The sequence below is a fragment of the Balaenoptera acutorostrata genome, chromosome 10, assembly GCF_949987535.1.
Source record: "Balaenoptera acutorostrata chromosome 10, mBalAcu1.1, whole genome shotgun sequence".
Classification (NCBI taxonomy): domain Eukaryota; kingdom Metazoa; phylum Chordata; class Mammalia; order Artiodactyla; family Balaenopteridae; genus Balaenoptera; species Balaenoptera acutorostrata.
Window position 1 is genome coordinate 60,375,199 of NC_080073.1, and position 23,685 is coordinate 60,398,883.

At 36.2% G+C, this 23,685-nt stretch overlaps 1 protein-coding gene across 1 annotated transcript in view; it reads right to left on the reverse strand.

Moving 5' to 3' along the window:
• KHDRBS2 (KH RNA binding domain containing, signal transduction associated 2) overlaps positions 1-23,685 on the reverse strand; it is a 713,320-nt gene that overhangs the window by 135,827 nt on the left and 553,808 nt on the right. The gene's annotated exons all lie outside the window — the stretch shown is intronic.

A 23,685-nucleotide genomic window follows, 5' to 3' on the forward strand; every position in this document is an offset into this window, starting at 1 on the left:
AACTCTTGCAAAATGTAGCAGAGGGTGGAACACTCCCCAAAAAATTCTACAAGGCCACCATCACCCTGATACTAAAACTAGACAAAGATGTCACAAAGAAAACTACAGACCAATATCAGTGTTGAACATAGATGCAAAAATCGCCAACAAAATACTAGCAAAAAGATTTCAACAGCACATTAAAAGGATCATACACCATGATCAAGTGGGTTGTATCCCAGGAATGCAAGGAGTCTTCATTATACACAAATCAATCAATGTGATAAGCCATATTGACAAATTGAAGGATAAAAACCATATGATCATCTCAATAGATGCAGAAAAATCTTTGAACAAAATTCAACACACATTTATTATAAAACCCCCCAGAAAATTGGCATATAGGGAACTTACCTCAATATAATAAAGGCCATATATGAGACACCCACAGCCAACATCATTCTAAATGGTGAAAAACTGAAACCATTTCCACTGAGATGAGGAACAAGACAAGGTTGCCCACTCTCACCACTATTATTCAACGTAGCTTTGGAAGTTTTAGCCACAACCATCAGAGAACGAAAAGAAATAAAAGAAATCTAAATCAGAAAAGAAGTAAGAAAAATGTCACTGTTTGCAGATGACATGATGCTATACTTAGAGAATCCTAAAGACTCTACCAGAAAACAACTAGAGCTAATCAGTGAATTTGGTAAAGTAGCAGGATACAAAATACACGCACAGAAATATCTTGAATTCCTATACACTAATGATGAAATATCTGAAAGAGAAATTAAGGAAACACTCCCATTTACCATTGCAACAAAAAGAATAAAATACCTAGGAATAAACCTATCTAAGGAGACAAAAGACCTGTATGCAGAAAACTACAAGATATTGATGAAAGAAGTTTAAAATGATACAAATAGTTGGAGAGATATACCATGTTCTTGGATTGGAAGAATCAACATTGTGAAAATGACTATACTACCCAAAGCAGTCTAGATACAATGCAATCCCTATCAAACCACCAATGGCATTTTTCACAGAACTAGAACAAAAAATTTCACAATTTGTTTGGTAACACAAAAGATCCCGAATAGTCAAAGAAATCTTGAGAAAGAAAAACGGAGCTGGAGCAATCAAGCTCCCTGTCTTTGGACTATGCTACAAAGCTACAGTAATCAAGCCAGTATGGTACTTGCACAAAAACAGAAATATAGATCAATGGAACAGGATACAAAGCCCAGAGATAAACCCACACACATATGGTCACCTTATATTTGATAAAGGAGGAAAGAATATACAATGGTGAAAAGATAACCTCTTCAATGATTAGTGCTGGGAAACTGGAGAGCTGCATGTAAAAGAATGAAGTTAGAACACTACCTGTCACCGTACACAAAAATAAGCTCAAAATGGATTAAAGACCTAAATGTAAGACCAGACAGTCTAAAACTCTTAGAGGAAAACATAGGCAGAACACTCTATGACATACATCACAGCAAGATCCTTTTTGACCCACCTCCTAGAGAAATGGAAATATAAACAAAAATAAACAAATGGGACCTAATGAAACTTAAAAGCTTTTGTATAGCAAAGGAAACCATAAACAAGACGAAAACACAACCCTGAGAATGGGAGAAAATATTTGCAAACAAAGCAACTGACAAAGGATTAACCTCCAAAATATACAAGCAGCTCATGCAGCTCAATATCAAAAAAACAAAGAACCCAATCAAAAAAATGGGCAAAGACCTAAATAGACATTTCTCCAAAGAAGATACCCAGATTGCCAACAAACACATGAAAGGATGCTCAGCATCACTAATCATTAGAGAAATGCAAATCAAACTACAGTGAGGTATCACCTCACACTGGTCAGAATGGCCATCATCAAAAAATCTACAAACAATAAGTGCTGGAGATGGTGCGGAGAAAAGGGAACCCTCTTGCACTGTTGGTGGGAATGTAAATTGATACAGCCACTGTGGAGAACAGTTTGGAGGTTCCTTAAAAAACTAAAAAAGAGCCACCATATGTCCCAGCAATCCCACTACTGGGAAAACCATAATTCAAAAAAAGTCATGTACCACAATGTTCAATGCAGCTCCATTTACAGTAGCCAGGATATGGAAGCAACCTAAGTGTCCATCGACAGATGAATGGATAAAGAAGATGTGGCACATATATACAATGGAATATTGCTCAGCCATAAAAATAAATGAAATTGAGTTATTGGTAGTGAGGTGGATGGACCTAGAGACTTGACATACATAGTAAAGTAAGTCAGAAAAAGTAAAATATATACCATATGCTACTACATATATATGGAATCTAAAAAAAAAAAAAAAAAAAAAAAAGAGGTTCTGAACAAACCAGGGGCAGGACAGGAGTAAAGATGCAGATATAGAGAATGGACTTAAGGACACAGGAGGGGGAAGTGTAAGCTGGGATGAAGTGAGAGAGTGGCATGGACATATATACACTACCAAATGTAAAATAGATAGATAGTGGGAAGCAGTCCCATAGCACTGATATGAGATCAGCTCAGTGCTTTGTGTCCACCTAGAGGGGGGGATAGGGAGGGTGGGAGGGAGCTGTAAGAGAGAGGGAATATGAGGATATATGTATTCGTATATCTGCTTCACTCTGTTATACAGCAGAAACTAATACAACATTATAAAGCAATTATACTCTAAAAAAGAAGTTAAAAAAAATCTATGGGATATAGCAAATCCGTTCTAAAAGGGAAGTTCATAGCAATACAGACCTTCCTCAAGAAACAAGAAGAATGTCAAATGAACAACCTAAACTACCACCTAAGAGAATAAGAAAGAGAGGAGTTAACACAGTGGAGGTGTAGGAGGATGTAGAATTCATCTCTCTCCACACATCTATCAAGAATACATCTACAGATGTAACAATTCTCACAGAACACTGGCTGAACACTAGCTGAAGACCTTCGACACCAGAAAGGACTATAAAGATCTCTGCATAACTGGGTTAGGATGAAGAAAAGAAGGTAGAAGGTGTAGGTGAGGAAGAGGGATGGGACCTACACCGCAGGGCAGGGAAGGTGAAGCAGAGGAGGGATTTGCCAATTTGTGGAAACCCCCTCTCTGTCAGGGAAATCGATTGGGACAGAAGGGAAGTATTTGAGGTAGTCAGAAGAGGGTGAAGCAGCCGATCTGTGGGAGATGGGGCAGAGTGAGAAATACACAGATGGTCTGTACTGTGGCCCTACATGCCCCAGACTGGGACGTGTGTTCACAGGTTTGCAAGGGAGCTGGGAGCTGGAGTGTGGGGATTTGAGAACAGGCCTGCAGTAAAAACTGCTTTTGGCTGTGGGGAAAGGAACCGAGGGGACAGTAGGGTGGAAATCTCTAGCAGGGAATGCCTATAGAGGAAGACCTGACTGCCATGGAAGCAGGCTCTATTGCTGAGTCACATACAGGGAGAGGAGCCACTATTGTAGCCTCTCTCTCCCCACACGTTGGCACCTGCCGATGACAATAAAAGAAGCCTTCTCATGGCTGGCTTTCATGTGCCAGCTGCCAAGCAATAGAAGAAGCCCCCTCAGGGCTGGCTCTCACACGCCAGTCACCCAACAATAGAAAAAGCCCTCTCAGGGCTGGCGCTCACATGCCTGTTGCTGGGTGCTAGAAACAGCCCAGCCAGGGCTGGCCCTCATGCACCTTACACCAGGCACCAGAAAAGGACCTCACTAGGGTCATATCTCTTACATCCAAGGCTGCTGGTTTCCCTGTGCATTTGGTGCCACCAGGGCTCCCATCATCCAAGCAGTCATGCCACCTCTGCGCCCTGTCCTCACTGGGGCAAACTCAAGAGCTCCAAGGCAGCCTCGGGACTAGACTCCTGTGGGTGGACCACATGGAGAGGTGGGGATAAAACCAAAGCTGAACCCCAGTAACAGGGAGACTAAGGAAGAGGATTGAAAATCTTTCCATCAGCTGCACAAGCTCCAGATTAAATCCCTGTGATCAGCTAGACCCTGAGTCTATGGAATATCTGAGTAGACAATGAATGTTCCCACAAATGAATATGGTCTTGCTTTGGCAGCTGTGGACTTTGGGGGCAAGCACACGCAGGAATTGGGCCACATCAGAGTCTGAGTGGTGCCCCAGGGCCCACAGCAGGTCCAGAGACCAGCCCAGAAGCAGAGGAAGACCACTTGGGGAGGCAGAGGTGGGCTGTGGCTCAAGGCGTGTGCAAAGACACTTACAGCTGAGACCCCAGGGAAACATAATTATAACTATTAATTTTATTGTGTTTTGATTCATTTTGTTGTTGGTTCTGGCTTTTTGTTTGTTTTGTTTTTTGTTGTTTTAGTATTTTTTTTTATTTGGTCTTTTGGGATGTTCATGTTTTATCACATTTTTATTCTTTTGTTTTAATATATTTCTCTTTTTACATTGTTTTTCTGTTGTTCTGTATTCTTTTCCCTTATTTTTTCTTGAACATATTTTAAAATTCTTTTATATTTCCATTTCTAATTTCCTTTTTTGTTGGTTTGTGTTATTTCGCTTTTTATTTTATTTTTTTAATCATTTATATCAGTTGTTCTGTTTCCCTGCTTTATTCTTCAGTTGCCACAATGCTTTGGTTTTGTTTTTAGGTTTTGTGTCTCTGTTAGTTTTGATTCCAATTGTTTGATTTCATTTTTGCGTTCTTCTGTTTGTCTGGTTGTTCTCTTGCTTTTTGTTTTATTTGGTTCAGCTTTTTTTTTTCTTTTGCATGTGTGTGTGTGTTTCCTTGTTTCTGTTTTTGTTTGTCTGATTTTACTTTTTACCATTTTTCTGGGGTTTTGTTAGTTTTTTTTTTTTTTTAATCCCCTTTATTGCTGGCACAAGTGACTTGTGGGGTCTTGGCTCCTCAACTGAAAGTTGGGCCTGAGGCTCTGGGGTGGGAGCACCAAGTCCAGGATGCTGGACCTCTAGAGAATTCCTGACCCCAGGGAAGATTAATTGCTAAGAGCTCTCATGGAGGCCTCTACCTGAATCCTAGACCTGGGTCCACACAAATGCCTGCAGCTCCCAGCACTGGACACCTCACACCAAACAACAAATAAGACAGGAACAAAACCCAACCATGAGCACACAGAATACCTAAAGTCATACTAAGCTCACAGACATCCCAAAACAAACCACCTGACACAGCCCTGCTCATCATAGGGAAAAGACTCAGCTCAACCCACTAGAAAACAGGCACAAGTCCCTCCCATCAGGAAGCCTATGCAAGCCACTGGACTAACCTCACCACCAGGGGCGGAGAACAGATGCAAGAGGAACTACAACCCTGCAGCCTAGGGAAAGGAGACCTCAAATACTGGAAATTAAACAAAATGAGAAGACAGAGAAATATCTTGCAGGCAAAGAAGCAAGATAAAAACCCACAAGACCAAATAAATGAAGAGGAAATAGGCAAACTACCTTAAAAAGAATTCAGAGAAATGATAGTAAAGATGATCTAAAATCTCAGAATAGAATAGAGAAAATACAAAAAAATGTTTCACAACGACCTAAAGAACTAAAGAGCAAACAAACAGTAATGAACAACACATAACTGAAATTAAAAATACTCTAGAAAGAATCATTGCAGAATAACTGAGGCAGAAAAAAGGATAAGTGAGCTGGAAGATAGAATGGTCGAAGTTACTGCCACAGAGAAGAATAAAGAAAAAAGAATGAAAAGAATGGAGGAGAGTCTCAGAGACCTCCGGGACAACAATAAGTGCACCAGCATTCAAATTATAGGCGTCCCAGAAGAAGAAGAAAAAAAGAAAGGGTCTGAGAAAATATGTCAAGAGATTCTAGTCGAAAAGTTCCCCATTATGGGAAAGGAACTAGTCAATCAAGTACAGGAAGTGAAGAGAGTTGCATACAGGATAAACCCTAGGAGAAACACACCGAGACACATATTAATCAAACTAACAAAGATTAAAAACAAAGAAAAATATTAAAAGCAGCAAGGGAAAAGCAACAAATAACATACAAGGAAATCACCATAAGGTTAACAGCTGATCTTTCAGCAGAAACTTTTCAGGCCAGAAGGGAGTGGCAGGATATATTTAAAGTGATGAAAGTGAAAAACTTACAACCACGATTACTCTAACCAGCAATGATCTCATTTAGATTCAGTGTTGAAATAGAAATCAAAAGCTTTATAGACAAGGAAAAATTAAGAGAATTCAACAATACCAAACCAGCTTTACAACAAATGCTAAAGGAACCTTCTCTAGGCAGGAAACACAAGAGAAAGGAAAGACCTATAAAAACAACCACAAAACAATTAAGAAAATGCAAATAGGAACATACATATCAATAATTACCTGAAATGTAAATGGATTAAATGCTCCAACCAAAAGACACAGACTGGCTGAATGGTTACAAACCCAAGACCCATATATATTCTGTCTACAAGAAACCCAGTTCAGTCCTAGAGACACATACAGGCAGAAAGTGAAGGGATGGAAAAATATATACCATGCTAATGGAAATCAAAAGGAAGCTGGAGTAGCAATACTCATACCAGAAAAAATAGACTTTAAAATAAAGACTATAACAATAGACAAGGAAGGATACTACATAATAATCAAGGGATCAATCCAAGAAGATATAACAATTGTAAATATCTATGCACCCAACATAAGAGCACCTCAATACATGAGGCAATGCTAACAGTCATAAAAGGGAAAATAGACAGTAACACAATAATACTAGGGGAATTAAACACCCCATTTACACCAATGGACAGATCATCCACACAGAAAGGAAATAAGGAAACAAAAGCTTTAAAAGACACATTAGACCAGACAGACTTAATTGATATTTATAGGGCATTCCTTCCAATAACAACAGAATACAATTTATTCTCAAGTGCACATGGAATATTCTTCAAGATAGATCACATCTTTGGTCACAAATTAAGCCTCAGTAAATTTAAGAAAATTGAAATTGTATCAAGCTTCTTTTCCAACCACAACACTATGAGACTGGATATCAATTACAGGAAAAAAAACTGTAAAAAATATAAACACATGGAGGCAAAACAATACACTACTAAATAACCAAGAGATCACTGAAGAAATCAAAGAGGAAATCAAAAAATACCTAGAAAAAAATGCCAATGAAAACATGATGACCCAAAACCTATGGGATACAGCAAAAGCAGTTCTAAGAGGGAAGCTTATAGAAACACAATCCTACCTCAAGAAACAAGAAACATCTCAAATAAACAACCTAACCTTACACCTAAAGCAATTACAGAAGAAGAACAAAAAACCCAAAGTTAGCAGAAGGAAAGAACTCATAAAGATCAGATGAGAAATAAATGAAAAAGAAATGAAGGAAACAGTAGCAAAGATCAGTAGAACAAAAATCTGGTTATTTGAGAAGGTTAACAAAATTGATAAACCATTAGCCAAACTCATTAGGAAAAAAAAGGGAGAACGCCCAATCCAACAGAATTAGAAATGAAAAAGTAGACGTAACAACTGGCACTGCAGAAATACAAAGGATCATGAGACTACTACAAGCAACTATATGCCAAAAAAAGGACAACCTGGAAGAAATGGACAAATTCTTAGAAAAGTACAACCTTCCAAAAGTGAACCAGAAAGAAATATAGTTTGAACAGACCAATCAGAAGCACTGAAATTGAAACTGTGATTACAAATCTTCCAACAAACAAAAGCCCACGGCCAGATATCTTCACAGGCGAATTTTATCAAACAGTTAGGGAAGAGCTAATACCTATCCTTCTCAAACTCTTCCAAAATATAGCAGAGGGGGGAACACTCCCAAACTCATTCTATGAGGACACCATCACCCTGACACCAAAACCAGACAAAGATTTCACAAAAAAACAAAATTACAGACCAATATCACTGATGAACATAGATGCAAAAATCCTCAACAAAATACTAGCAAACAAAATCCAACAGCACATTAAAAGGATCATGCACCATGATCAAGTGGGGTTAATCCCAGGAATGCAAGATTTCTTCAATATACACAAATCAATCAATGTGATACACCATATTAACACATTGAAGGATAAAAACCATATGATCATCTCAATAGATGCAGGAAAAGCTTTTGAGAAAATTCAACACCCATTTATTATATAGACTCTGCAGAAAGTGGGCATAGAGGGAACTTACCTCAACATAATAAAAGCCATACATGACAAAACCACAGACATCATTCTCAATGGTAAAAAACTGAAAGCATTTCCTCTAAGATCAGGAACAAGACAAGGGTGCCCACTCTCACCACTATTATTCAACCTAGTTTTGGAAGTTTTAGCCATGGCAATCATAGAAGAAAAAGAAATAAAAAGAATCCAAATTGGAAAAGAAGTAAAACTGTCACTGTTTCCAGATGACATGATACTATACATGGAAAATCCTAAAGATACCACCAGAAAACTATGAAGGTTAATCAATGACTTTGGTAAAGTAACAGGATACAAAATTAATATACAGAAATCTCTTACATCTGTACATTTACAATGAACTATCAGAAAGAGAAATGAAGGAAACACTCCCATTTACCACTGCAACAAAAAGAATAAAATACTTAGGATTAAACCTACCTAAGGAGGCCACAGTCCTATATGCAGAAAACTATAAGACACTGATGAAAGAAATCAAAGACGATACAAACAGATGGAGAAATATACCATGTTCTTGGATAGGATGAATCAACACTGTGAAAATGGTTATACTACCCAAAGCAATCTACAGATTCAATGCAATCCCTATCAAACTACCAATGGCATTTTTCACAGAACTAGAACAAGAAATTTTACAATTTGTATGGAAACACAAAAGACCCCAAATAGCCAAAGCAATCTTGAGAAAGAAAAACGCAGCTGGAGGAATCAGTCTCCCGGACATCAGCCTATACTATGAAGTTACAGTAGTTGGAACAGTATCATACTCACACAAAAACAGAAATATAGATCAATGGAACAGGATAGAAAGCCAAGAGATAAACCCACACATATGTGGCCACCTTGTCTTTGACAAAGGAGGCAAGAATATACAATGAAGACAGTGTCTTCAATAAGTGGTCCTGGGAAAACTGGAGAGCTGCATGTAAAAGAATGAAATTAGAACACTCCCTACACACCATACACAAAAAGAAACTCAAAATGGATTAAAGACCTAAATGTAAGGTCAGACACTATAAAACTCTTAGAGGAAAACATAGCAGAACACTCTATGACATAAATCACAAGATCCTTTTTGACCCACCTCCTAGAGTAATGGAAATAAAAGCAAAAGGAAACAAATGGGACCTAATGAAACTTAAAAGCTTTTGCACAGCAAAGGAAACCATACACAAGATGAAAAGACAACCCTCAGAATGGGAGAAAATTTTTGCAAACGAAGCAACTAACAAAGGATTAATTTCCAAAATATGCAAGCAGCTCATGCAGCTCAATATCAAAAAACAAACAACCTAATCCAAAAATGGGCAGAAGACCTAAATAGACATTTCTCCAAAGAAGATACACAGATTGCCAAGAAACACATGAAAATATACTCAACATGACCAATCATTAGAGAAATGCAAATCAAAACTGCAATGAGGTATCACCTCATACCAGTCAGAATGGCCATCATCAAAAAATCTACAAGCAGTAAATGTTAGAGAGGGTGTAGAGAAAAGGGAACCCTTTTGCAGTGTTTGTGGGAATGTATATTGATACAGCCACTGTGAAGAACAGTATGGAGGTTTTTTAAAAAACTAAAATAGCACTACCATACGACCCAGCAATCCCACTACCAGACATATACCCTGAGAAAACCATAATTCTAAAAGATTCATGTACCACACTGTTCATTGCAGCTCTATTTACAATAGCCAGGATATGGAAGCAACCTAAATGTCCATTGACAGATGAATGGATAAAGAAGATGTGGCATATTCCATATACCATGGAATATTACTCAGCCATAAAAAGATATATAATTGAGTTATTTGTAGTGAGGTGGATGTACCTAGAGTCTGTCATACAGAGTGAAGTAAGTCAAGTACCATATGCTAATGTATATGTATGGAATCAAAAAACGGTATTGATGAATGTAGTGGCAGGGCAGAAATAAAGACACAGACATAGAAAATGGACTTGAGGACACAGCAGGGAAGGGAAAGCTGGGATGGAGTGAGAGAGTAACATTGACATATATACACTACCAAATGTTAAATGGATGGCTAGTGGGAAGCTGTTGCATAGCACATGGAGATCAGCTCCATACTTTGTGACAGCCTTGAGGGGTGGGATAGGGAGTGTGGGAGGGAGGTTCAAGGGGGAGGGGATATGTGGATATATGTAAACATATAGCTGATTCACTTTGTTGTACAGCAGAAACTAACACAACATTGTAAAGCAATTATACTCCAGTAAAGATGTAAAAAAAATAAAATAAAGAGGTATTTTATGAAGCTAAAAGAAAAAGAAAAAAAAAAAAGAATTAGAAAGAGAAGAACAAACACACCCAAAGCCAGCAGAAGGAAGAAAATAATAAATATCAGAAAGGGAATATAAAAGAGATGAAAAATAACACAATAAATAATTAAGAAATCCAAGAGTTGGATAAATGAAATTGACAAACCTTTGGCCAGGCTCACCAGGAAGAAAAGACAGAAGACCCAAGTAAACAAGATAAGAAATGAAAGAGGGGAAATAACAACTAATGCTGCAGAAATTTTTTAAAAAAGCATTGGAGAATACTTTGAACTGTTATATGCCAAAAAAATTGGAGAACCTAGAAGAATGGAGAAGTTTCTAGAAACATACAGCCTGCTAAAACTGAGTCAAGGTGAAACAGATAATTTCAACAGACTTATCACTAGAAGTGAAATTAAATCTGTATTTTTTAAAAAAGTTCCCTGCATACAAAAGTGTGGTACCAGATGGCTTCAGTGGGGAATTCTACCAAACTTTCAAAGAAGAACTAATACTGATCCTGCTCAAACTATTCCAAAGAACTGAAGAAGAGGGAACACTCCCAAATTCATTCTATAAAGCCATCATCACCATGATACAAAAGCCAGACAAGGACACTACCAATAAGAAAATTACAGACCAATATATTGATGAATAAAGATGCCAAAATTCTCAAAAAATATTAGCAAACAGAATCCAACAACGCATAAAAACTATCATACACCATGATCATGTTGGATTCATTCCAGGGTCAGAAGGATGGTTCAACATATGCAAATCAATCACAGTGATCCACCACACTAAAAAAAGGAAAGGCAGAAACCATATGATGATCTCGTTAGATGCAGAAAAAGCATTTGACAAAATTCAACACTTATTCATGATAAAAACTCTCACCAAAGTGGGTACAGAGGGAACATATCTTAACATAATAAAAGGCATTTACAACAAATCCACGATTCAACATGATATGCAACAGTGAAAATTTGAAAGCCCTTCCACTAAATTCAGGAACAAGACAAGGATGCCCACTCTTACCACTTCTATCCAAATAGTAATGGAAATCCTAGCCACAGCAATCAGACAAGAAAATGAAATAAAAGTTATCCAAACTGGAAGGGAAGATATTAAAATGGTCACTATTTGCAGATGACATGATACTCTATATAGAGAGTCCCAAAGTCTCCAGGCAAAAATTATTAGAACTAATAAATAAATTCAGCAAGATAGTAGGATACAAAATTAATACGTAGAAATTTGTTTCATTTCTTTACACTAATAACAAAATATTGGAAAGAGAAAGTAAACAAAAAAAATCTCATTTAAAACCACACACACAAAAGAAAATACCTAGGAGTAAACATAACTAAAGTGAAAGACCTGTACCCTGAAAACTTACAGAACTTAACATCGTATGGAAAAACCTGAACGAACTTTTTGGCCAGCCCAATATAAAACACAGATAAAGGAAATGGAAGATGATTCAAAGAAATTGAAATATATCCCATGCTCTTGTATTTGAAGAATTCATACTTTAAAATAACCATAATACCCAAAACAATCTACAGATTTAATGCAATCTCTATCAAAATACCCATGACAATTTTCACAGAAGTAGAACAAATAATCTTAACATTTATATGGAACTACAAAAAACAGAATTACCAAAGCAATCCTGAGGAAAAAGAACAAATCTGGAGGCATTAACCTTCCAGACTTCAGACTATACCACAAAGTTACAGTTATCAAAACTGCACAGAATTGGCATGAAAACAAGCATATAGATCTATGGAACAGAATAGAGAGCCCAGAAATAAACTCACACTCCTACAGTCAATTAATCTACTACAAAGAAGGCAAGAATATTCAATGGAAAATGGCGTCATACCTTATATTTAGGTCTATAAAACATTTTGAGTTTACTTTTGTATATATGAGGGAGTGTTCTAATTTCATTGGTTTATATGTAGGTGTCCACCTTTCCCAACACACCTTGTTGAAGAGATTGTCATTATAACATTCTCTGACATAAATCATTTCAATATTTTCTTAGATCACTCTCCCAAGGCAAAAGGAAGAAAAGCAAAAATAAACAAATGGGAGCTAATCAACACAAAAGCTTGTGCACAACAAAGGAAACCATAAACAAAATAAAAAGCCAATATACAGAAAGAGAGAAAATATTTGCAAGTGATGCACCTGACTAGGGGTTAATATCCAAACTATACAAAGAGCTCATACATCTCGATATCAAAAAAAGAAAAAGAAAAAAAAAAGAACCCAATCAAAAAATGGGCAGAAGAACTAAATAGACATTTTTCCAAAGACATACAGATGGACAACAGGCACATGAAAGTATGGTCAACATCACTAATTATTAGAGACATGCAAATCAAAACCACAATGAGGTATCACCTCACACTGGTCAGAATGGCCATCATCAAAACAATCTACAAATAATAAATGCTGGAGAGGATGTGGAGAAAAGGGAACCCTCCAAGTGTTTTGGTGGGAATGTAAGTTGGTGCATCCACTATGGAAAACAGTATGGAGGTTCCTTAAAAAAACTTAAAATAAAGCTACCATAAGATTCAGCAATCCCACTCCTGTGTATGTATCCAGAAAAGATAAAAATCTAATTTGAAAAGATACATGCACCCCGATGTTCATAGCAGCACTCTTTACAATAGCCAAGACAAGGAAGTAACCGAGTGCCTGTCAAGAGATAAGTGTTTTAAGAAAAAGTGGTATATGTATACTATAGAATATTACTCAGCCATAAAATAAGAATGAAATATTGCCTTTTGCAGCAACATTGATGGACCTAGAGAATATTATACTTACTGAAGTATGTCAGAGAAAGACAAATATTATATGATATCACTTATATATGGAATCTAAAAAATAATATAAATGAATCTATATACAAAACAGAAATGGACTCACAGACATAGAAAACAAACTTATGATTACCAAAGGGGAAAGTGGAGGAGGAATAAGTTAGGAGTATTGGATTAACAGGTAAAAACTATTACAATTAGAATAACTACATTCAATATCTTATATTAACCTATAATGGAAAGGAATCTCTTTCTTTCTCTCTCTAAAACTTGATATAAAAAGTTTTATACATATATAAAACTTAATCACTTTGCTGTGCTCCTGAAACTTACTCAGTATTGTAAAACAATTATACATCAATTAAAAATAAAACAGTAAAATCCTACTACTTATAGCTGTTAGATGAGATTCAAGTATTATTTCTAGTCATTATCATTTGAAATAAATCTTTTGCCTAATACCTTTGTATTTTAACGAGAGTGGGAGAATAGTTTTTTTTTTTTTTTTTTCCTATGCTGGAGCTCAAATGTTGCTTTATTTTACTGTGAAAAATATCAGCATGAGAACAATTTTTTTGTATACATTTGACATCTGTGTGATATTTAAGTAGTATCTCAAACACATTTCTATTTTGCTTTTGTAAAAGAGTCTTGCATACTTTATGCAAATACAATATTCCCTTGTTCTAAAAAATAGTACATATCTAATTAAGTAAAACTCTATTATAGATTAAATTCAGATGGGATAATTTTATTTAAATTTAAATATCCCAATTTATTTTTTTTTCATAACCTTGCATGCTGATTCTAGGAGAATAATTTTCAGTTAGAAGTTTTACTAAAATCAAATTGCCTGGAGTTTATACAAAATATCCCATTCCTAATAAGCAAAATGTTCATAGATTATATCTGTAGAAATCATATATCATGATGTTTGAAAACGTGCACGTGACATTTTCCCTTAAATATATTTTTACATATTAAACACAATATACATGTAAAATTTGTGAAGATAAATTAATGATGCAGCAAGTTGAATTTAAGAGTGGTGTTTCTAAACTCAGAATTCTTGGTTCAAATCACAGATACCACTTAGTTACTCAGCAAGTTCTTAATCTCTCTATGCCTCAGTCTTCTTAGCTGCAAAGTGGTTAGGGAGTAGTTTTTTTGTTTGTTTGTTTGTTTTTTTTTGTAAGTTATATAAACAGAACAGTGCTGGGCGTCTAATAATCTTCAATAAATTATGTTACCATATTAGTAGTAACTTATTTTGGAAAGTTGCATATTCAGTTATCAGTTAATATTTGTTGAAAACCCAAAGTATAGAGTATTGTAGATATCAGCAATTTACAAAGATACACTGAAAAGGCAAATCTTGAGTATGTAAGATTGAAAAGGTAGTAGGAGAAATGCATGGGCATAGTGAGAAAGTAGATAAAGTTATTAAAGCAACTGTCAGTGAAGGCAAAATTCAAAATTATATAACACAGGCATTTTATTAAATATGAAAGATTAAGGAAATGAATTTAAAAAGTGAAACTGCTAAGTACACAAACATGGAAAGAAGGAAAATACAGTGTCTTAGTATTTTGAAAGGAATTATCTGTATAGGCAGGTAACATATGTTTTGAAGACCTATGTATGATGATTAGACAAAAGAAAACTCAAAAGAATCAAATAAATTAGAGACCCTGGAAATTATGTTTCTAACATTTTATTTTGACACACAAAGGCAGGCTTTTGGACTGCTCTTATAGGAATGGTGCTGGTTTGCTATAATTTCTTTACTCTTAAATGTGATGAGGAGAATAATTTTCAAGATAGTTCTTTGGGGTTAGAGTTTCAGTTTACTTAGTTAATGGATGCATGATCACATCTACATCAGTAACCGGTGAAAATTTACTTAAACACATTTATCTCACATGTATCTGATAAAGGCACCATTATGCTTATTTTACTGTGGAGGAAACAAACTTATTTTCTTCATGTGCTCAAAGCCCCAAAGTGGCAAAAGAAATATTCTGAAATCCTGTCCAACTTCTAAGTTGATCCTTTTTCTCTGGAAATCACACTGTCTCTATAAAACTTGAGGGAAGACATTGGATAGCATAGATATCATAGGGAATTAGAAAGGAAAGGGAAAAGGAAAACATTGACGATTTTATAAACAGTGTTCATTTGAAACAAATGCATAGATAAAAAAGCAGGTGGTGGAGGCACATTTGTTTTGAAACTCTGAAGAGAGAAGGAGAGTGTTAAAACAAATAAACAAAAAATGCAGCCAACAAAATATTTTAGTCATCATCCACTTCCATAAAACAAAAAGAGTAGGTCCCATTGTTAATTAGGAGTTGTAAACTTCCATGAGATTATTACAAAGTTAATTGAAATTCTTGAGAAATGATATTTTAGAAAGAGGGAATATGAATAATTATCTATTATTCATGTTGGTCTGGGTATTACTGAATTGATTCAGGCCTATATCAATACCTCTTGTAAAATCAATGGCATTCCATATTCAGAACAAGACTATAGATTTTACTGACCAAAGTGAGTAATGCACTTTCCATATTAAGGGTGCTTTCAAAAAATATCTTTATTAGAAACAAAATAGAAATACTTGTAAAAGTAAAATACTACCAGGATTTCCTCACTAGGTGCTCTTTATCTTTTCCTCTTATTATTTTGAAGTTTTTTGCCCTTTAGTTTCATCAAGATTTCTAATCCATTATATTTGGAAAACGCTTAGGTAAGTGAAATGTAAAGCAGCAATTGCTAAAGAAATTAATCAAAGCTCTCATAATACCCCTTACTTGTGCTAAGAAAAAAAAAAAAAAGGCAGAAACAGACAACAACACCCTGAACCAGCAAGAATATTTTTTTAAAGATTTTTTTGATGTTGACCATTTTTAAAGTCTTTATTGAATTTGTTACAATATTGCTTCTGTTTTATGTTTTGGTTTTTTGGCCAGGAGGCATGTGGGATCTCAGCTTCCTGACCAGGGATTGAACCTGCACCCCCTGCATTGGAAGGCAAAGTCTTAACCACTGGACACCCAGGGAAGTCCCCAAAATAATTCTTCAACAGCAATTCAACTTAAAAAAAAAATTCTTCTTCTGCACTGTTCCACCTAGTCCTCAAAATAACTCCAAATTAATAATTTGAATTTTTTCCTTTAATCTCTTCTTCAGATGAGTTCATTCATTGATTTTTAAATTAAACTATTCTGTGTTCTTGGGATAAACCTAATTTTTCCATGGTACATTTTATTTTAAGTTACTATTATCGTTGCTACATAGTTTACTGATATTTTGTTTAGGATTTTTTGCATCTGTGCTCCTCATGTCAACAGTCTTCAGTAATTTACCTTTCATGCATTGCCCTTTTCAGGTTTTGGTGTCTAAGTTATGCAGCTTCAAAAGATAAATTCTTGAATAGTTTCTGAATTTCTATATTCTGGAATAGTTTGTGTAAACATTGACATTTGTTCTTTGAATGTTTCATATAAAACACCAGAGGAGGCATTATATTAGAGAATTTTCTCAGCAGTTTTCTACCAACTGGTGCTCTTGCAATGCTTTTTTTTTTTTTTTTTTTGGTCGCATGGCATGTGGGATCTTAGTTCCCCAACCTGGACCAGGGATCAACACTGGACCACCAGGGAAGTCCCTATTTTTAGTTCTTGAGCCAATTTTGTCACATTATACTTTTCTGGGAACTTGTTGTTAAAACAACATTGTAAATCAACTATACTCCAATAAAAATTTAAAAAAAGAAGATGAATTGGTATATATTTTAATGAAATACTACTCAGCTATAAAAAAATGAAATAATGCCATTTGATATCATTCATCTGTGGAATATAATTTTTAAAAATTATATAAATGAACTCATTTACAAAACAGAAAGACTCACAGATTTTGAAAACAAACTTATAGTTACCAAAGGGGAAACATGGAGTGGGGGATAAATTAGGAGCTTGGGATTACCATACACCCATGGCTATATATAAAATAGATAACCAATAAGGACCTACTGTGTAACATAGGGAAGTCTACTCAATATGCCATATAACCTACATGGGAAAAGAATCTGAAAAAGAATGAATATACCTATCTTTGTAACTGAATCACTTTGTTGTACACCTGAAACTAACACAACATTGTAAATCAACTATACTCTGATAAAATTTTAAAAAATAGAAGTTATTAGTGAGCAGTTTTATATACACAAGTAAAATAGTTATATAATTTAAAAAATAATATTGTGTATAATGACAAAAGAATCCAGACAAATACTTAAGGAATTTGAAAAAAATTTAATACATAGCATGGCTATAGTTTGGGTTATGTACAAGATTACCTTTATACTTAGAAAGCATATTGGTTTTATTTAAAAGGGGCCAATATAATCAATTTCCATAGACTTCTTAAAAATGTGCCTTAACATCATATATTGTATGCTGCAGTAATAGTTTATAAGAACAGATGGTCACATTTGAAAATATGTCATGGAGTATGAGGACTGCCCATTATTTAATGAGAATTCTTCATTACTCTATAAAATGCAGATAATGACCTTGAATTTCCAAACTACCTATATTTTATGTTTCCATATAAACATATATGCAATATAAATATGCAGAAGAAAATCACTGAAGCTTTCTAAATTATATAAGTGATAATAAAGAATAAAACTAAGAAGTTGGTTTTTATAGAAAGAAGCTACTGCTTTAATATAACATCAGATGAATTCATAAACTGTAAAGTAAGAGAAAATTAAAAATAGCACAAGGGGGGACCCTCAAGATGGCAGAGGAGTAAGACATGGAGATCACCTTCCTCCCCACAAATACATCAAAAATGCATCTACATGTGGACCAACTCCTACAGAACACCTACTGTATGTTGGCAGAAGACCTCTGACTTCCCAAAAGGCAAGAAAATCCCTACATAACTGAGTAGGGCAAAAGAAAAAAGAAAAAACAGAGATCAAAGAATAGGGACGGGACCTGTACCTCTGGGAGGGAGCTGTGAAGGAGGAAAAGTTTCCACACACTAGGAAGCCCCTTCACTGGCAGAGACAGGGGGTGGGTGGGGGAGAGGGGAAGCTTCAGAGCCATGGAGGAGAGCTCAGAAACAGGGGTGCAGAGGGCAAACTGGAGAGATTCCCACACAGAGGATCGGTGCTGACCAGCACTCACCAGCCTGAGATGCTTTTCTGCTCACCCACCAAGGTGAGTGGGGGCTGGGAGCTGAGGCTCAAGCTTCGGAGGTCAGATCCCAGGGAGAGGACTGGGGTTGGCTGCGTGAAGACAGCCTGAAGGGGGCTAGTGCACCACAGCTAGCCGGGAGGGAGTCCAGGAAAATCTCTGGACCTGCCTTAGAGGCAAGAGACCATTGTTTCAGGGTGCATGAGGAGAGGGGATTCCTTCCCTGTCTGCCCACAGAAGGCAGAGCACTGCCTAAACAAGCTCCAGAGATGGGCACAAGCAACAGCTCTCAGCTCAGACACAGAGAGGGGCATGAAACCCTAAAGCTGCTGCTGCAGCCAAAAAGAATCCTGTGTGCAAGAACAGATCACTATGTACACACCCCCTTGCCCCCAGGAGCCTGTGCAGCCCACCACTGCCAGGGTCCCATGATCCAGGGACAACTTCGTCAGGAGAACACATGTGCTCCTCAGGCTGTTGAAACTTCAGACCAACCTCTACCACCACAGGCTTGACCCACATTCCAATTATAACTACCGTAACCCTCCCTCCCTGTGGCCTGAGTAAGCCAGAGGCCCCTAATCAGATGCTGCTTTAACCACCTTCTGTCTGGGTGGGGAACAGATACCCAGGGCAACCTACATGCAGGGGTGGGGCCCAAACCAAATCTGAACCCCAGGAGCTGTGAGAACAAATAAGGAAAAGGGAAATTTCTCTGTGCAGCCTCAGGAACAGGGAATTAAATCCCCACAATCAACTTGATGTACCCTGCATCTGTGGAATACCTGAATAGACAAAAATCATCCAAAAATTGAGGTGGTGGACTTTGGGAGCAATTGTAGACTTGGGTTTTGCTGTCTGCAACTGATTTATTTCTGATTTGTATGTTTATTTCCATGTAGTTTCTAGTGCTTGTTACATTGGTGGATTTGTTTATTGATTTGATGGCTCTCTTCTTTTATTTGTTTTAATTATTAATAATTTTTATTTTCTTATTTTAATAATATATTTTAATATTTTTAAAATTATTTTTTATTTATAATTATTTTTTCTTTCTTTATCTCTCCCTTTTCTTCTGAGCTGTGTGGCTGACAGGGTCTTGGTTATTCTGGCAGGGTGTCAGGCCTGAGTTCTGAGGTAGGAGAGTCGAATTCAGGACATTGGACCACCAGAGACCTCCTGGCCCCACATAATATCAGTAGGCGAGAGTTCTCCCAGACATCTCCATCTCAATGCTAAGACCCAGCTCCACCCAATGACCAGCAAGATACAGTGCTGGAAGCCACATGCCAAACAACTAGCAAGACAGGAACACAACCCCACCCAATAGTAGAGAGGCTGCATAAAATCATAATAAGGTCACAGACACCCCAAAACACACCACTGGACTCAGTCCTGCCTACCAGAAAGAGGCGATCAAGTCCCACCTAACAGAACAGAGGCAACCGTCCCCTCCAGAAGGAAGTCTGCACAAGCCACTTAACTAACGTCACCCACTAGGGGCAGACACCAAAAGCAACAGGGACTACAAAACTGCAGCCTGCAAAAAAGAGACCCCAAACACAGTAAGTTAAAAAAAATGAGAAGACAGAGAAATATGTAACAGATCAAGAAGCAAGGTAAAAACCAACAAGACCAAACAAATGAAGAAGAAATAGGCAGTCTACCTGAAAATAATTCAGAGTAATGATAGTAAAGATGAACCAAAATCTTAGAAATAAAATGGAGAATATACAAGAAACGTTTAACAAGGAGCAAGAAGAAATAAAGAGCAAACAAACAATCATGAACAACACAATAAAATAAATTTAAAATTCTCTAGAAAGAATCAATAGCAGAAAAACTGTGGAAGAAAATGGATAAGTGACCTGGAAAATAAGGTAGTGGAAATGACTGCCACAGAGCAGTATAACGAAAAAAGAATGAAAAGTATTGTGGACAGTCTCAGAGACCTCTGGGACAAAATTAAATGCACCAACATTTGAATTAAAGTGGTCCCAGAGAAGAAGAGAAAAAGAAGGGACTGAGAAAATATTTGAAGACATTATAGTTGAAAACTTCCCCAACATGGGAAAAGAAATAGTCAGTCAAATCCAGGAAGTGCAGAGAGACCTATACAGGATAAATCAAAGGAGAAACATGCCAAGACATATTAATCAAACTATCAAAAATTAAATACAAAGAAAAAACTATTAAAAGCAGCAAGGGAAAAGCAACAAATAACACAAAATGGAAACCCCATAAGGCTAACAGCTGATCTTTCAAAAGAAACTCTGCAAGCCAGAAGGAAGTGGCAGGATATATTTAAAGTGATGAAAGGGAAAAACCTACAACCAAGATTACTCTACCCAGCAAGGATCTCATTCAGATTCGACAGAGAAATTAAAACCTTTACAGACAAGGAAAAGCTAAGAAAATTCAGCCCCACCAAACCAGCTTTCAACAAATCCTAAAGGAACATCTCTAGGCAGGAAAAAAAGAGAAGGAAAAGATTTACAATAACAAACCCAAAACAATTAAGAAAATGGTAAGAGGAACACACATATTGATAACTACCTTAAATGTAAATGGATTAAATGCTCCAACCAAAAGGCATAGACTGGCTGGATGGATACAAAAACAAGACCCATATATATGCTGTCTACAACGGACCCACTTCAGACCTAGGGACATATACAGACTGAAAGTGAGGGGATGGAAAAAGATATTTTATGCAAATGGAAATCAAAAAAAAACTTGAGTAGTAATTCTCATATCAGACAAAATAGACTTTAAAATAAAGACGAGAGACAAAGGACACTACATAATGATCAAAGGATCAATCAAAGAAGAAGATACAACAATTGTAAATATTTATGCATGCAACATAGGAGCACCTAAATACATAAGGCAAATGTTAACAGCCATAAAAGGGGAAATTGACAGTAACACAATCAGAGTAGGGGACTTTAACTCCCCACTTTCACAGATGGACAGATCATCCTAAATGAAAATAAATAAGGAAACACAAGCTTTAAATGACACATTAAACAAAATGGACTTAATTGATATTTATGGGACATTCCATCCAAAAAAAACCAGAATACACTTTATTCTCAAGTGCTCATGGAACATTCTCCAGCATAGATCATATCTTGGGTCACAAATTAAGCCTTGGTAAATTTGAGAAAATTGAAATCGTAGCAAGTATTTTTCTGACTTCAAGGCTATGAGACTAGATATCAATTACAGGAAACGAACTGTAAAAAATACAAACACAAGGAGGCTAAATGATACTCTACTAAATATCCAAGAGATCACTGAAGAAATCAAAGAAGAAATAAAAAAATACCTAGAAAAAAGTGACAGTGAAAATATGATGACTCAAAACCTATGGGATGCAGCAAAAGCAGTTCTAAGAGGGAAGTTTATAGCAATACAATCCTACCTCAAGAAACAAGAAAAATCTCAAAAAAAACAACCTAACCTTACACCTAAAGCAATTAGAGGAAGAAGAACAAATAAAACACAAAGTTAGCAGAAGGAAAGAAAGCATAAACATCAGATCAGAAATAAATGAAGAAGAAATGAAGGAAACAATAGCAAAGATCAATACAACTAAAAGATGGTTCTTTGAGAAAATAAACAAAACTGATAGACCATTAGCTAGACTCATCAAGAAAAAAAGGGAGAAGACTCAAATCAACAGAATTAGAAATGCAAAAGGAGAAGTAACAACTGACACTGCAGAAATACAAAGGATCATGAGGCACTACTACAAGCAACTGTATGCCAATAAAATGGACAACCTGGAAGAAATGGAAAAAATCTTAGAAAAGCACCAACTTCCGAAACTGAACCAGGAAGAAATAGGAAATATAAACAGACCAATCACAGCACTGAAATTGAAACTGTGACCAAAAATTTTCCAACAAACAAAAGCCCAGGAGCAGATGGCTTCACAGGCGAATTCTACCAAGCAATTAGAGAAGAGCTAACACCTATCCTTCTCAAACTCTTCCAAAATATAACAGAGGGAAGAACACTCCCAAACACATTCTATGAGGCCACCATCACTGTGATACGAAAACCAGACAAGGATGTCACAAAAAAAGAAAACTACAGGCCAAAATCACTGATAAACACACATGCAAAAATCCTCAACAAATACTATGCTCAAGTGGGGTTTATCCCAGGAATGCAAGGATTCCCCAATTTACATAAGTCAATCAAATTGATAAACCATATTAGCAAACTGAAGGATAAAAAACATATGATCATCTCAATAGATGCAGAAAGAGCTTTCAACAAAATTCAACACTGATTTATGATTAAAATCCTCAAGGAAGTAGGCATAGAGGGAACTAACCTCAACATAATAAAGGCCATATACGACACACACACAGCAAACATCATTCTCAATGGTGAAAAACTGAAAGCATTTCCTCTAAGATCAAGAACAAGATAAGCATGCCCACTCTCAACATTATTATTCAACATAGTTTTGGAAGTCCTATCCACAGCAATCAGAGAAGAAAAAGAAATAAAAGGAATACAAATTGGAAAAGAAGAAGTAAAACTGTCACTGTTTGCAGATGACATGATACTATACATAGAGAATCCTAAAGATGCCACCAGAAAACTAGTAGAGCTAATCAATGAATTTGGTAAAGTAGCAGGATACAAAATTAATGCACAGAAATCTCTTGCATTCCTATACACTAATAATGAAAAATCTGAAAGAGAAATTAAGGAAACACTCCCATTTACCACTGCAACAAAAAGAATAAAAGACCTAGGATTAAACCTACATAAGGAGACAAAAGACCTATATGCAGAGAACTGTAAGATACTGATGAAAGAAATTAAAGATGATACCAAGAGATGGAGAGATATACCATGTTCTTGGATTGGAAGAATCAATATTGTGAAAATGACTATACTATCCAAAGCAATCTACAGATTCAATGCAATCCCTATCAAATTACCAATGGCATTTTTTACAGAACTAGAACAAATCATCTTAAAATTTGTATGGAGACACAAAAGACCCCAAATAGCCAAGGCAGTCTTGAGGGGAAAAAACGGAGCTGGAGGAATCAGACTCCCTGACTTCAGACTATACTACAAAGCTACAGTCATCAAGATGATATGGTACTGGCACAAAAACAGAAATATAGATCAATGGAACA